The following is a 13,846-nucleotide window of genomic DNA, read 5'->3' on the forward strand; positions in this document are numbered from 1 at the left end:
GTCTTCAATCTCATTAATTCTGTCTTCCATTGCATCAATTCTACCCCTTTGCCCTTCCAATGTGTTATCTATTTCTAATAATTTAGTATTAATCTTCTATATTTCTATCTGCAGGTTTAGAATCATTTCTAGTTTTTCATTTATTTTGTCATTTTGTTCTTGTATTTTCTTCCAAAATTCTTCTAAGGTTTTTTTGTGTTTTGTTTGGTCTGTCTCTCAATCCTTTGAAGATACCTAAATATAATTCTTTTGAATTCCTTATCAGAGAGCTCCAATGCTGCTTCTTCCTCAGGGATGTTTTCTGGGTCTGTATCCTGCTCCCTTGTTTCTACCCCTTTATCTTGCTTCATTGTGTGGACTGTGATGGTCTTTCATCTCTGAGGCATCGTGGTATTGTATTAAGATCTCTGTTAATTTTTTGTGAAGAGCAGCCAAGGGTGATTCTGGCTCTTCTTGGTGTTTTTTTATCATTGGCCCGCTGATGGAGAAGGAGGTGCTGGCTCTTGCTTGGTAAGTAAAGTTGCAGGAGGTGTGGGATAGTTGTATCTTATGGGGGCTGTTGTTGTCTCCCACTCAGTTAGGTAAAAATTACAATTGAATAACTATTGAAAAAACCAAAAGCACATGGATAAAAATACACCCTGAAATCACACAGGAACATTAACCCCTCCCCCCAAAAAAAAAGAAAAAATGGAGAAAAGAAAAAGAAAACAGGTAAATATGCAATATCTGGGGAAAGTCACTAAAAGAAAAAAGGTAGAGAAGGAGAATAATGAAGAAAGAAAACAAATTAGCAAACAGACAAGAGAAAAAAGAAAAAAAGAAAGGCGAAAACAAAACAAAACTAAAAAACCCAACAAGAAACAGGGTTAATCACTAGAGAATAAAAGAAAAAAGAAGGTGTAAACTAAGAACTTTTCAGTTGTGTAGTGCCGGTTCGGAGAGTTCTTGGGATTACTGGAAAGCAGAACCTCTTCTTAAACCCTTGGAATCTGGTAGAGCATTGCCTCTTTAGGTTGTCTCTAGATGCTGGTTATGTGTTAATTTGTTTTGTCTTGGTTTTACCATTTAATATTTTGAAAAGTTGAAACTGGTGTATTTTATCTTAATATTGATTCAGGTGTGTTGGGTTGCTCTGCTGTTTCCTTTGTGATGTGGAATCACTGTGTGTAGTGTGGATATGTGTTTCTGTTTTTCATACAGAGGGTTTAGAGTTTGAAGCATGAGGTTTTATGGTAATTGGCTGAATATGGTTCCTTCTATTGAATGAGTGAAGTTATTGGTGGAGAAGGTGGGAGCAGAAGAAGGAAAGCTTAATGTTGCTAAGGTCAGTTTCTAGGGCTTTGAGCTAGGTATTATTGATGATGTATTTACTTACAAGATGCTGGCTGAGCCTCAGGAAAAAGTTCCTCTTGTTAGAGGGTCACAAATTTCCACTAATTTCAGGCACACTCAAACGCCCCACCTCTGCAACCGCACAGTGCCAAAGGGCAGTTCCAAGGCAAAATTTGGGGACCAGGCTCAGCTGCAGTTTCTTTGTTCTCTGTGCCCCTTCTGCCTGTGGTGCTGACTCAATCCAGCCAGACTGCCAATGGCCCACTCTGGAGTTTGTCTGTGATACTGCCCACCTGCAGCACCAAAGATGTGGGCAATTTCAGGTGTGTTGGACTCAGGGGAGTACCTGAGCAGGCTCTTACTTATGACATATTTATTTGCAAGACCACGGCTCAATCTCAGGAAAGATTCCTATTATTAGAAGGTCACAAATTTCTGCCAATTTCATGCACACTCAAAGTCACCACCTCCGCAGCCCCACAGTGCCAAAGCACGGCTCCAGGGCAAAATTCGAGTGAGCGCGCTCAGCTGCGTTTTTTCTGCTCTCTGTAACCCATCTGCCTACGGTGGTAATGCAATCCCACCCGACCAGCAATGGCCGGCTCTGGAGTTTGTTTGTGATACCACCCACCTGCTGCACCAAAGATGTGTGCAATTTTCGCTGTGGTGCAGTTGGGGAAGTACCTGCCAGTGACCTGTGGACCCAATAACCGTGGCAAAGAAAAGCACAGTGTCTCCCAGTCTGACCCAAACCTGGTCTGTAATCTGCTGGGAGGGGAGGGAGTTAGCCTTTCTGGTGCACCAGTGAGATCTCCACCTGTGTATCAGCAATGGTGTCCGTGTCCCGCTGCACCCTCACCACCCAAACTACCGACAAAATCAGCTGGTGGAGACAGGTCTTTGCCGCTGCCCACTGGAATATTGTATTGGTCACTGGTAAGCTGCTATAAGTGATCTCGTTCTTGGCTCAGGGATCTCAGGCTGCCGCCTCTTCCCGGCAGACAGTGACTGCCCCAGAAAGGTTTCCAATGGTCTTTCTCAGGTGCCCATTCATCTTCTGGCTGTAGCTCTTTCATAAAAAAATCTACCTGTACCTTTCCTCCAATTCTGCTCTTTTGTGTTTTGTGCAATCTGATTCAGTGAGCTGTTTAGAGTGCCAAAAATCTCAATTCAAACTGTTGTACCTAGTTCTTAAAGTTCTTAGATGCCAGAGAGAAAAAAACGCGGTACTCACTGGTGAGAGTCCATTTTGAATCCCCGAAGCCTCCAAATTTTAAGAATAAACTCCTGTTTGTGAAAGCCTTCCCATTTGTAGTATATTCTTGTCAGAGTAGCACTAGGTAACCAGAATAGAATGTGGTACCGAGAGAGTGGGGTGCTGCTCTGACAGATACCTAAAATGTGGAAACAGGAGTGGAGTGTGTCCTTGACCCAAGACCTTGGCAGAGAGACCCCAGCATACAGCCCAACAGATGGCAGGAGCAGGGCAGGAGACCAGCATGAGAGATGGCAGGAGCAGAGCCCAGAGACTGGCATGAGAGATGGCAGTAGCAGAGCTGAGAGAACCAGCATGAAACAGTGACAGCCTTACCAGCCCACAGAGGAAAAAGCTTTATGCCTTTTGTTAGGTGGCTCCCTGGTGGAGTGGGTTACCTTTTGGCATTAATTGGTAGAGAAGACTGGCATAAAATGGAGTAGCAAGTTTTGCTGGCCCACGGAGAAAGAAAGCTGAGTGGTTTTAGGGCAGGAAGATTTCCTGCAGAGTAGGTTGCCTTTGGCATTAATTGGAATAAGTGGAGACCAAGGAAATGGAAGCAGAGCTGCCTCAGCCTGACCTCAGAGCTGCCTCAGAGCTGACTCCAGCCTTTGGGGGTGGAACGATCATAGCCACGTAGGTTTCAAAGAACCAGACCTTCACCAACTTGGTTCTGGAGTATGGGGCTGCTCATTCATGTGAGCCAGTGGGATGGAGCCATACTGCTGCCCAAGAGTGAGGGGGCTGGGCTGCCATGCCCAAGAGGGAGAGGAATGGGCCTGCCAGGCCAAGGGGGGGTGAGGTCGCCATTCAGAAACTAGGGGACTGGAGCCACCCAGTGGGAGAGACCTGTACAGATAACACCCATTGAAGATCTGTACAGGAGCCACGTTGACAAGGGATGGAATTGTGGTGGTTATGTTTGTGTGTCAAGTTGGCTGGTCCTGGTTGAGTGGCTGGACAGCTGGTGGTAGTTATTCCCCATGATGAGACTGGGAATCAACTCCATAGTGAGATCTACCACAAGCAGCTGAGTAGCTGCTTTGTGTATGTGGTCTGCTTGCCGTATATAAGCAGCATGTTTGGGAATAGTCTCTACCCTATGGCACACTTGGACCCTGCCTGGTCCTTGTTCAGCAGCCTGCTATGCTCTGCTGACCTTGAGACTTACAATGGACTTAAGTTAATGGTCTCCTGTGTGGTTTGGTAACATCAGGACTGTGCCATTTGATTTGTCAACCTTGGGCTTATTAGCCTCAGCAGCCAGTAGCTGCCTGAGTGAAGAGATGCCTCTAGCTTCTGTGGGCCGGGAGCAAGAGGCAGAGCTGAAGCCCAAGGTCAAGGGGCTTTCACACAGCCCTAGAGCCTGACACTTGGAACTTGGAATTAAAGCCTCCAAATTGTAAAAATAAACTCCTGTTTGTGAAGGCCACCCATGTGAGGTATATTCTTGTCAGAGTGACACTAAGTAACCAGAACAGGCATTACATATTATACATTATAATATTATATATTATACATTATATTATAACAATTACATATTGTTGTTGTTATGTGGTATTGAGTCGGCCTCGACTCATAGCGACTCCTCCTTGGGTTTCCGAGGCAGTATCACTACGAAAGTAGATTGCCCCATCTTCCTTCTGAGGAGGGGCTGGTGTGTTTGAACCACTAGCCTTCTGATTAGCAGTCAAGTGCCTTAGGCACTATGCTACCAGAGGTCCTAACAATTACATATACACACACATATATAGTCCTATCTATACATTGAATAGAAGCCCTGGTGACACATTGATTAAGCACTCATCTGCTAACTGAAAAGTTGGTAGTTCAATCCCTCCAGCCACTCCATGGGATAAAGATGTGGCAGTCTGCTTCCATAAAGATTACAGACTTGGAAAGCGTATGGGACAGTTGTACCCTATTCTAAAGGGTCACTATTGTTCAGGATTGACTCAAAGGCAACAGGTTTGGCTTTAGTTTTTTTGTTAAATATATAGTCTACACACTTTAATAGGACCTTCTATAATTTTAAGTCTCTTACGTTTATCCACAAGGTCTGGTGGCATAGTTGGTAAGGCATTTGGCTGCTAACCAGAGGCTGATGGTTCAAACCCACCAGCTGCTCTGCAGGAGGAAGATAAGGCAATCTACTTTAAAGATTTACAGACTTGGAAACCCAACGGGAGCCACTATAAGTTGTAATTGACTCAATGGCAGTGGGATGGGTAAAGCATATTTATCTTAACTGACTAAACAAAAGAATCCAAAATTCAGAGATAATCTAGAAAAACCTCTGGTAGTTGAAGATAGATTTGAAAAGCATGTTCATGACTTGTGGAAAAGACTCCAATGACCCTTATTTAGAGATAATTCAGGTACATTTTGATAATTGGCTTTTAAGGCAAATTATAAAATATAATTTCACAGAGAAGTGAGGGAAGGCAGAACTACTAGAAAGAAGAAAAAATTATTAAACAACAGTAGAACAACAGTAAGGAGAAGCAAAATAATTAAAATAAATATCTGATCTCCTCCTTTGTCATTGGCCCCAGAAATTCAGAGTATGTTTGATTCTTTAATTCTATATACATGGGAACTTAGTGTGGACTCACTGAGGAGGAGAGAGCATTCTATCTCAACTCCTCAAACATCTGATGGGTCAGGCTTTGACTAAGGATACAACAATGAGTAAGACATTAGACATGCAGCTCATTGTGGTTAGATGGTGTGGTGGTTATGTTTGTGTGTCAACTTGGCTGACCCTGGTTGTGTGGCTGGGAAGTTAGTTGTAGGTATTCTCCATGATGAGACTGGCAATCAACTCTATGGTGGGATCTACTACAAGCAGCTGAGTAGCTGCTTTGGATATATGGTCTGCTTCCCATATATAAGTAACTTTGGGAATGGTCTCTAACTTATGGCATACTGGAACCTTGCATATAGCTTTGTCATTGTTCAGCAGTCTGCCATGCTCTGTCGACCTTGGGACTTACAATGGACTTAAATTAATGGTCTGCCATGTGGTTTGGTAACATCGGGACTGTGTCTTGTTACTTGTGAACCTTGAACTGGGCAGCCTCAGCAGCCAGCAGCTGTCTGAGTGAAGAAAAGCCTCTAACTTCAGTTGGCCAGGAGCTTGAGGCAGAGCTGAAGCCCAAGGCTAAGGGGCTTTCACCCAGCCCTTATAGCCTGGCACTTTGAACTTGGACTTAAAGTTTCCAAATTGTAAGAGAATAAACTCCTGTTTGCTAAGGCCATTCCATTTGTGGTATATTCCTGTCAGAGTGGCACTAGGTAACCAGAACAGATGCTATTATTTAGAAAACATATTTGACTGCTGAAATAGTCAAAATATCAATGTCTTGAACATGAAATAGACTTGCTTTTCTCTCATATAATGGTCCTGGTATAGATAATACAGCTTATTTTGGTTCTAGCTTCTTTCTCTTTGCTTTACTATTCCCAAGGAGTTGACCTTCTCTGTACAATGCTGAGTGACTCACTACTTTGTCCCATAGAGACTGTAGTCCAGAAGAAGCAAGAGAATTAACCTTTCTCTTAAAGCCACATATCCTTTCTACTCATATGCCTGACCAGTCATGTGACTCTCTACCTAGCCACAAAGAAGCCTGGGAAATACAATCTTTACCTGGTGTACTTAATCCCTGAAAAATCTCATCATTATACATAAAGGAAGAATGATGTAGGAAGACAACTACCACTCCCTGCCATATCATCTAATAAAGGAATATGGATTTAAGGACAAATAACAAACACATTACTGAACTCTAAGCCCTATTTCTCAAAATGCATATTTTAAATGTAATTCTATGGAGCTCTGGTGGCATAGTGAGTAAGGAATTTGACTGTTAACAAGAAGTCAATAGTTCAAATCCACCAGACACTCTGCAGAAGGAAAATGAGGCAATCTACTTCCATAAAGATTTACAGCATTGGAAACCCAATGAGGGTCACTATGAGTCAGAATCAACTCAATGACAGTGGGTTGGATTATAAATATAATTCTATCCAAGATAAACTCTCATTAAAATACACAGTCATGTGCCACATAAAGCACATTTGAGCAATAACAACCCCATATATGTCTATTGTCCCATAAGGTTATAATATAGTTCAGAAATCTCAGTCAGAGGATGGGACATAGCAAACACAGCATGCAACACATGTATTTCATATCTTGTATACAAAGCAGTTGCATTGGTAGGCATATAATGGTACAGCACATACATAACCTGTAATACATATTTTTTTTTTTAATTTTTTATTGAGATTTGGGTGAAAGTTTACAGAGCAAATTCATTTTCCATACAGCAGTTCATTCATGTTTTGTCTCATGACATTGACTGCAATTTCCCACAATATAATAGTTCTGTTCCCACATCCTCCCCATAGTTACCTCTTTCCTGTGTCCTTCCCTCCCATGCACTCCTGCCACACTAGCTGTTTCCCTGTGCATACACTGCCCTTCTGTTCTCCCATGATTGATTTCTCCAAGTAGTGTATCTACCTGATGTAAATGTTCAGCCCATATGCCAGATTTTTGTTTGGCTGGAAGCCACAGAAGTGAGTTCAATTATAGACCTGTAGGGCAGTTAGGGGCCATGATCTCAGGTTTCACCAGGCTCTATCAGACTAGCAAACTTTTTTTTTCTGATTTAGAGTTTGGTTTCACATTCTTCTCCCACTCTATCCAGGTTCTCCTACATAGATCTCCCTCAGAGTGGTTGACAGTGGTGGTGGGACATCATCTACTTCTGGTCTCATGGTCATATAGGGTGAGGATCACATGGTCTACCAGTCTCTTAAACTAATTGTTTTCATCCGTCCTTGGTTGTCTTTATTCTTCTTTGCTCTGGATGAGGAGATACCCATTGTTGCATCTAGGCAGCTGCTTGCAAACTTTCAAGATCCCAGTTGCTACTCACCAAAGTAGGATGTGGAACAATGTTGTTGTGTAGTGCATTATGCCAATTGAGCTTGATGTCCCCTGGGACCATGGCCCATAGGTCCAACTACTTGCTCCCTCTGGGTAGCTGGTTGTGGCCAAGAAGTCACCACAACCATATCATTTGTCACTCAGCATAATGTCCTCCAAGTTCATCCAAGTTATGCATGTTTTCCAGATTCTACATTGTTCTTTAGGGTTGCATGGTATTCCATTGTGTGTATGTACCATAGTTTACTTATCCATTCTTCTGTTGATGGACACCTAGGTTGTTTCCATCTTTTTGCTATTGTAAATAGTGCTGCAATAAACATGAGTGTGCATGTATCTGTTCTTATCCTGGCTTTCATTTCTTTAGGATATATACTTAGTAATGGAATAGCTGGGTCAAATGGTATTTCTATTTCCAACTTTTTAAGGAATTTCCATACTGCCTTCCACAGTGGTTGTATCACTTTACAGTCCCACCAGCAGTGTATTAGAGTCCCAATCTCTCCCATCCTTGCCAGCATTTGTTATTTTCTGTCTTGTTGAATTTTGCTACTAGCACTGGTGCCAAATGGTATATCATTGAAATTTTGATTTGCATCTCTCAAATAGCCAATAATTGTGAATGTTTCTTTATATGTTTGTTGGCTGCCTGAATATCCTCTTTGGTGAAGTGCCTATTCATGTCTTCTGACCATTTTTTAATTGGATTATTTGGCTTTTTGTTGGTTAGTTGTTGGAGTTTTCTATAAATTTTAGAGATAAGTCCCTTATCAGATATGTCATTTCCAAATACTTTTTCCCAATCTATAGATTTTCTTTTTACTCTTTTTGAAAAGTCTTTGGAATCACATAAAATTTCAATATTTAGGAAGTCCCATTTGTCTAGTTTATTTTCTGCTGTTTGTGCATTTTGGGTTATGCTTGGTAGTCTATTTATGCCATATATTAAAAAAAAAATCATTGTCGTTGAGTTGGTTCCGACTCATAGTGACCCCTCCTTGTGCTTCCAAGGCAGTGTCTCTACAGAAGTGTATCACTCAGTCTTCCTTCTGAGGAGTGGCTGGTGGATTTGAACCGCTGGCCTTCAGGTTGGCAGTCAAATGCATCAGGCACTACACCACCAGAGCTCCTATGCCATATATTAAGGCCCCTAAATATGTCCCTATTTTTCCTTGAGGAAATTTATAGTTTTAGGTTTCACATTTAATTCTTTGATCTATCTGGAGTCAGTTTTTGTGTATGATGGAGGTACAGATCTTGCTTCATTGTTCTGCAAACAGATATCCATTTTTGCAAGCCCTGTTTGTTAAACAGACAATCTCTTCCCCATTTAATAGATTTCAGCCCTTTGTTAAAGGGCTGACCATAGGTCGATGGATCTATTTCTGGGTTCTCAATTCTACTCCATTGGTCTATGTGTCTGTCTTTGTACCTTTCCATATAAAGTTAGTGATTGATTTTTCCATATCCTTAAAGAATGTTGATGGGATCTGGATTGGGATTGCATTGAATGTATAGATGATTTGGGTAGAACTGATATTTTCACAATGTCCAATCTTCCTATCCATGAGCATGGGATGTTCTTCCATTTATGTAGATCTGTTATGGTTTCTTGAAGTAGTTTTTCATAGTTTTCTTTGTACAAGTCTTTTGTGTCCCTGGTAACATTTATTCCCAAGTATTTTATTTTTTTGGTAGCTATTGTAAATGGTAGGAGCTGTGGTGCTTAGTGCCTAAGGCATTAGACTGCTAACCAGAAGGCTGACGGTTCAAACCCACCAACCACTCCTTGAAAGGGCAATTAAGCAATCTACTTCTGTAGTGATACTGTCCCAGAAACCCAAGGAGGGGTTGCTATGAGTCAGATCCGACTCAATGACAATGTGTTTGGTTTTGTGAATGTATTGACTTCCTTATTTCCTTTTAAGCAGTCTCTTTGCTGGGGTAGAGGAATCCAGCTGATTTTTGGATGTTGATCTTGACCCTATGCTAAATCTCTCAATTAGTGCCAGTAGATTTTTGACTGAGTCTCATGGGTTTTCCATGCATATGTTCATATCATAAGAAAATAGGAATGGTTGTACTTCTTCCTTACCAATTTGGAAAACTTTAATTTCCCTTTCTTGCCTTATTTCCCTGGTTAGAACTTCCAACACAATGTTAAATATAAAGGAACGGTTTCAGTCTTTCTCCATTGAGAATAATGTTGTCTGTTGCTTTTGCATGTATGCCCTTTATTATATTGTGGAATCTTCCTTCTATTCCTATTTTGCTGAGAGATTTGACCAGGAAAGGAGGTTAGATTTTATCAAATACCTTTTCAATTTTTGCTCCCTCTTTTTTTTTTTTTTTTTTTTTATTGGGATTTGGGTGAAGATTTACAGAGTAAATTCACTTTTCATACAGCAGTTCACATATACTTTTTTTTTTTTTTGATTAGCATTTATTGCTATAAATTTGCCTCTGATCACTGTTTTTGCTGTGTCCCAAAGATTTGGGTATGTTGTGTTTCATTCTTATTTGATTCAAGATATTTTTTAATTTCATTTTTTATTTCTTCTATTATCCAGTCTTTCTTAAGGAGGGTATTGTTCAGTTTCCATGTGCTTGCTTTTTTTCCTTTGATCTTCCTATGGTTGATTTCTAATTTTATAGCATTGTGACCTGAGAAGATACTTTCAGTATTTCAATGTTTTTAAATTTATTAAGCCTTCCTTTATGGCCTAACATATGGTCTATCATGGAGAATGTTCCATGGGCACTGGAAAAGAATGTATATTGTTCTCTTGTTGGATGAAGTGCTCTGTAGATGTCTGTAAGTTCAAGTTGGTGGATTGTATTGTTTAGCTCTTCTGCATATTTGTTGAGTTTCTTTCCAGTTGTTCTAGCTTTCATTGAAAGTAGTGGTGTATTCGTCTCCTACTATAACTGTGGAGTCATTTATTTGCCTTTTCAATTCTGTTAAAGTCTGATTTATGTATTTTGAGGCTCTTTCATTGGATACATAGATATTTATTATAGTTATATCTTCTTGTTCAATTGATCCTTTAATCATTATATAATGTCCTTTCTTATCTCTTATGGTGGTTTTTGTCTTAAAGTCATTTTTTTTTCAGAAATTAATATTAGTACTCCCGCTCTTTTTTGATTGCCATTTGCTTGATATATCTTTTTACATCCTGTGATTTTTTGTCTGTTTTTGTCTTTGTATCTAAGGTACGTCCCTTGTAGACAACATATTGATGGATATATCTTTTCTTTTCCAGTCTGCAACTCTCCATTTCTTGAGTGGTGAATTTAATCCATTAACATTCAGTGTAAATATCAACAAGTAGGAATTGGTTACTGTCATTTTGTCATGTGTTTTTTTCATGGTGTTCCTGGATACTTTGTTCCATATAATTTTCTGTGCTGAGTTCGTTGTATTTGTGAATCATGTTATCATTTCCTTTGTTACTATTGTTTTAGTATTTGCTAAATATTTGTGCTTGTCCTCTTTTTAATTGTGATGTGAAAGTTTATCATTTTTCCTTGAGATTACCCTATGATTTATATTTTTTTCCCTGAGTTTAGAACAGTACATTCTATTTTGCAACTCTTTTGACATCCTCCCCATTTAGAAATTCTGCAACTACACTATTTTTTCCCTCTTTCTGGTTTTCAGTAGTCTTCATTAGCCAATTGATGTTTATGGTTCCCTGTTTACAATCTTGTAAGCGTATTTTACTTTGAATACTTTCATAGTTGTGTTGGTTTCTGGATTATGTCATCTTGCATATTATGGTCTTTTATTGTTTGGGTATTATTGGTTCTCTCCTCAAAGGACTCCCTTAAGTATCTCTTGCAAACTTGATCTGGTTTTAATAAATTCCCTTAATTTCTGCTTATCTGGAAATCTCCTAATTTCACTATCATATTTGAGGGACAATTTTACTGGGTATATAATTCTTGGCTGGAAATTTTTCTGTTCCAGGGTTCTTTATATACCATCCCATTGCCTTCTTGTTTGCATAGTTTCTGCTGAGAAATCAGAGCTTATTATTGGTTGTCCTTGGTAGGTAACTTTTCATTTTTCCCATGCTGCTTTCAGCTACAGTATCCTTCTTTTCAAAGCTCAGGCCTCCAGGATTATATTCTGTATCTGTGCTAATTGGATCCTCTTTTCTTTGTTGAGGAGAATCTGGGTAGTTTGTCTTCCTATTCCACCACTTTACTGGAACCATAACCTATAATATATATTTCTTGATGGTCATAATAAATGCCTGGGTTACTGTACTGTATTGTAGTTTCTATATATAAAAAAGTTTACTGTGTAACAGTGTATGCTTCAATAGGTAGGCACCAGCATCCATTCTCCTGTATCGTGTGTCTCTTGAGTGTTGTAGCTATTCTCCCTTTGTTTGATTTTCCTTAAAAAAATACTGCTGTGAAGTGCATCGTGGCTCCCTAATACAGCAAAAATAGTGGCAGTGATAGCAGCTGCAAGAGCTAAGAGAGAAGTATGGATTTGTAAGTGAAACAATAGGTAATTAAACAGCACAAGTGTTGAAAATCAATGAATGCTATTGCTTATGATTTAGGAATTTCACACTCAACAATCATGAAGATCTTCAAAACCAATGAAATATCCTCCAAGGTGTTAAAATATTGGCTCCATGAAGATCTTCAAAACCAATTAAAAATCCTCCAAGGTGTTAAAGGATTGGCTCCATTGAAAGTTACAGGGCTAACAAAATGCAAGAAGTACCTATATCAGATATGGAGAAATTACTAATAATGTGGATTGAGGAGCAAACACAGAAGTGAATCCTTCTCAGGACATTGATAATCACTTATAAGATCTGTAGTTTGTTCCAGCTGCTCAAGAAAGAAACAAGACCAGATTATGATATGATGTCCACACAACATCTAAATCACATAATGTCCTGTTCTCAGAACACATCATGGATTTTAATACATGCATGACTGTACCAGAACCTAGCAGACATAGAAGTCCCAACTCATCTAAAACCAATACTTCTGAGGCATATGTTTATGTATCTCAGGGTGCAGGTGTCAAGCCAGGTTGATTTGATTTGGTTCCTTTTTGTTTCTTTAACTTTTAAAAGACTGGATGGAACAAATGATCTAATCTTATTCTCTCATTTATTCTCACTGCTTTTTGTTTTATTTTGTTTTTCACTTTTCCCTGTTGTCAATTCTCTGTTTTTAAATTCTTCTTCATGCTCCTTCCAAGTCCCCAACACTCCTCTACATGGAGGAAAATAACAATAACTATAAATTAAAAAAATTAAAGTAACTCCAAATAATTAACTAAATATATAATATATAATAATATTATGTATTATTATATATAATAATATAGAATTATTGTTTATAATAATGATCCTGAACATGATGGGCTATAATCTATTTAAGAATTCTTGGTTCAACTGAAAATTGCTGTGGAAATATATTATTATTTCTTTTTCTTAGAAATGTATAACAATAACAAGACAAAATTGGAAATGCTGGTGAAGACATGGAGAGATTGGGACTCTCATGCACTGCTGGTGCGACTGTAAAATGATAAAACCACTGTTGAAGTTGGTGTGATGATTCCTTAAAAATTTGGAAGTAGAAATACCATTTGGTCCCACAATCACATTACTAGTTATATATCTTAAAGATGTGAGAGACAGGATACTAATCAATATATGAACATCTTTGTTCATCACAACACTATTCACAGTAGCAACCTATGTTGTTTCTAACAATATGGGGGTAAATATCCATCTCTTAGGAAATCATCCTGCTCAGATATAGAGCTAGTCTGGCAAATTTCTGTGGTATTCAATGTATGTGTTCCTCTACCTATTTTTTTTTTTTTTTTTTTCCATTACTCATAATCAACTCCTGCTTAAGTATCTTGGATGCTTATTCTCTTGAACACAGTTCTAAATCTCTAGATTATAATCATTTCCCACACTTTATTTTTATTTGATCAAACACTCAACCAAAAATAGATAAACAAACTGTGGTACATACACACAGTAGAATAATATGCAATCTTAAAAAAACAATGTTTTTGTTGTTGTTAAGTGCAGTCGAGTCGTTTCCGACCAATAGCGACCCCATGCACAGCAGAACAAAACACTGCCCGATCCCGTGCCAGCCCCACAATCCCTGCTATACTTGAGCCCATCATCACAGCCACCACATCAATCCATCTCCTTGAAGGCCTCCCCCTCTTTCGTCGACCCTCCACCCTACCAAGCATGACATCCTTCTCCAGGGAATGGTCCCTTCTTACAACA

At 39.3% G+C, this 13,846-nt stretch overlaps 1 protein-coding gene across 1 annotated transcript in view; it reads left to right on the top strand.

Annotated features, from left to right (window-relative positions):
- The window catches only part of CNTNAP5 (contactin associated protein family member 5), a 1,495,600-nt gene that overhangs the window by 1,084,909 nt on the left and 396,845 nt on the right, over positions 1–13,846 (top strand). The window lies entirely within an intron of this gene.

Source organism: Orycteropus afer, unplaced genomic scaffold (assembly GCF_000298275.1).
Source record: "Orycteropus afer afer isolate SDZICR_OR568_19922 unplaced genomic scaffold, OryAfe1.0 scaffold00004, whole genome shotgun sequence".
NCBI classification, from domain to species: Eukaryota; Metazoa; Chordata; class Mammalia; order Tubulidentata; family Orycteropodidae; genus Orycteropus; species Orycteropus afer.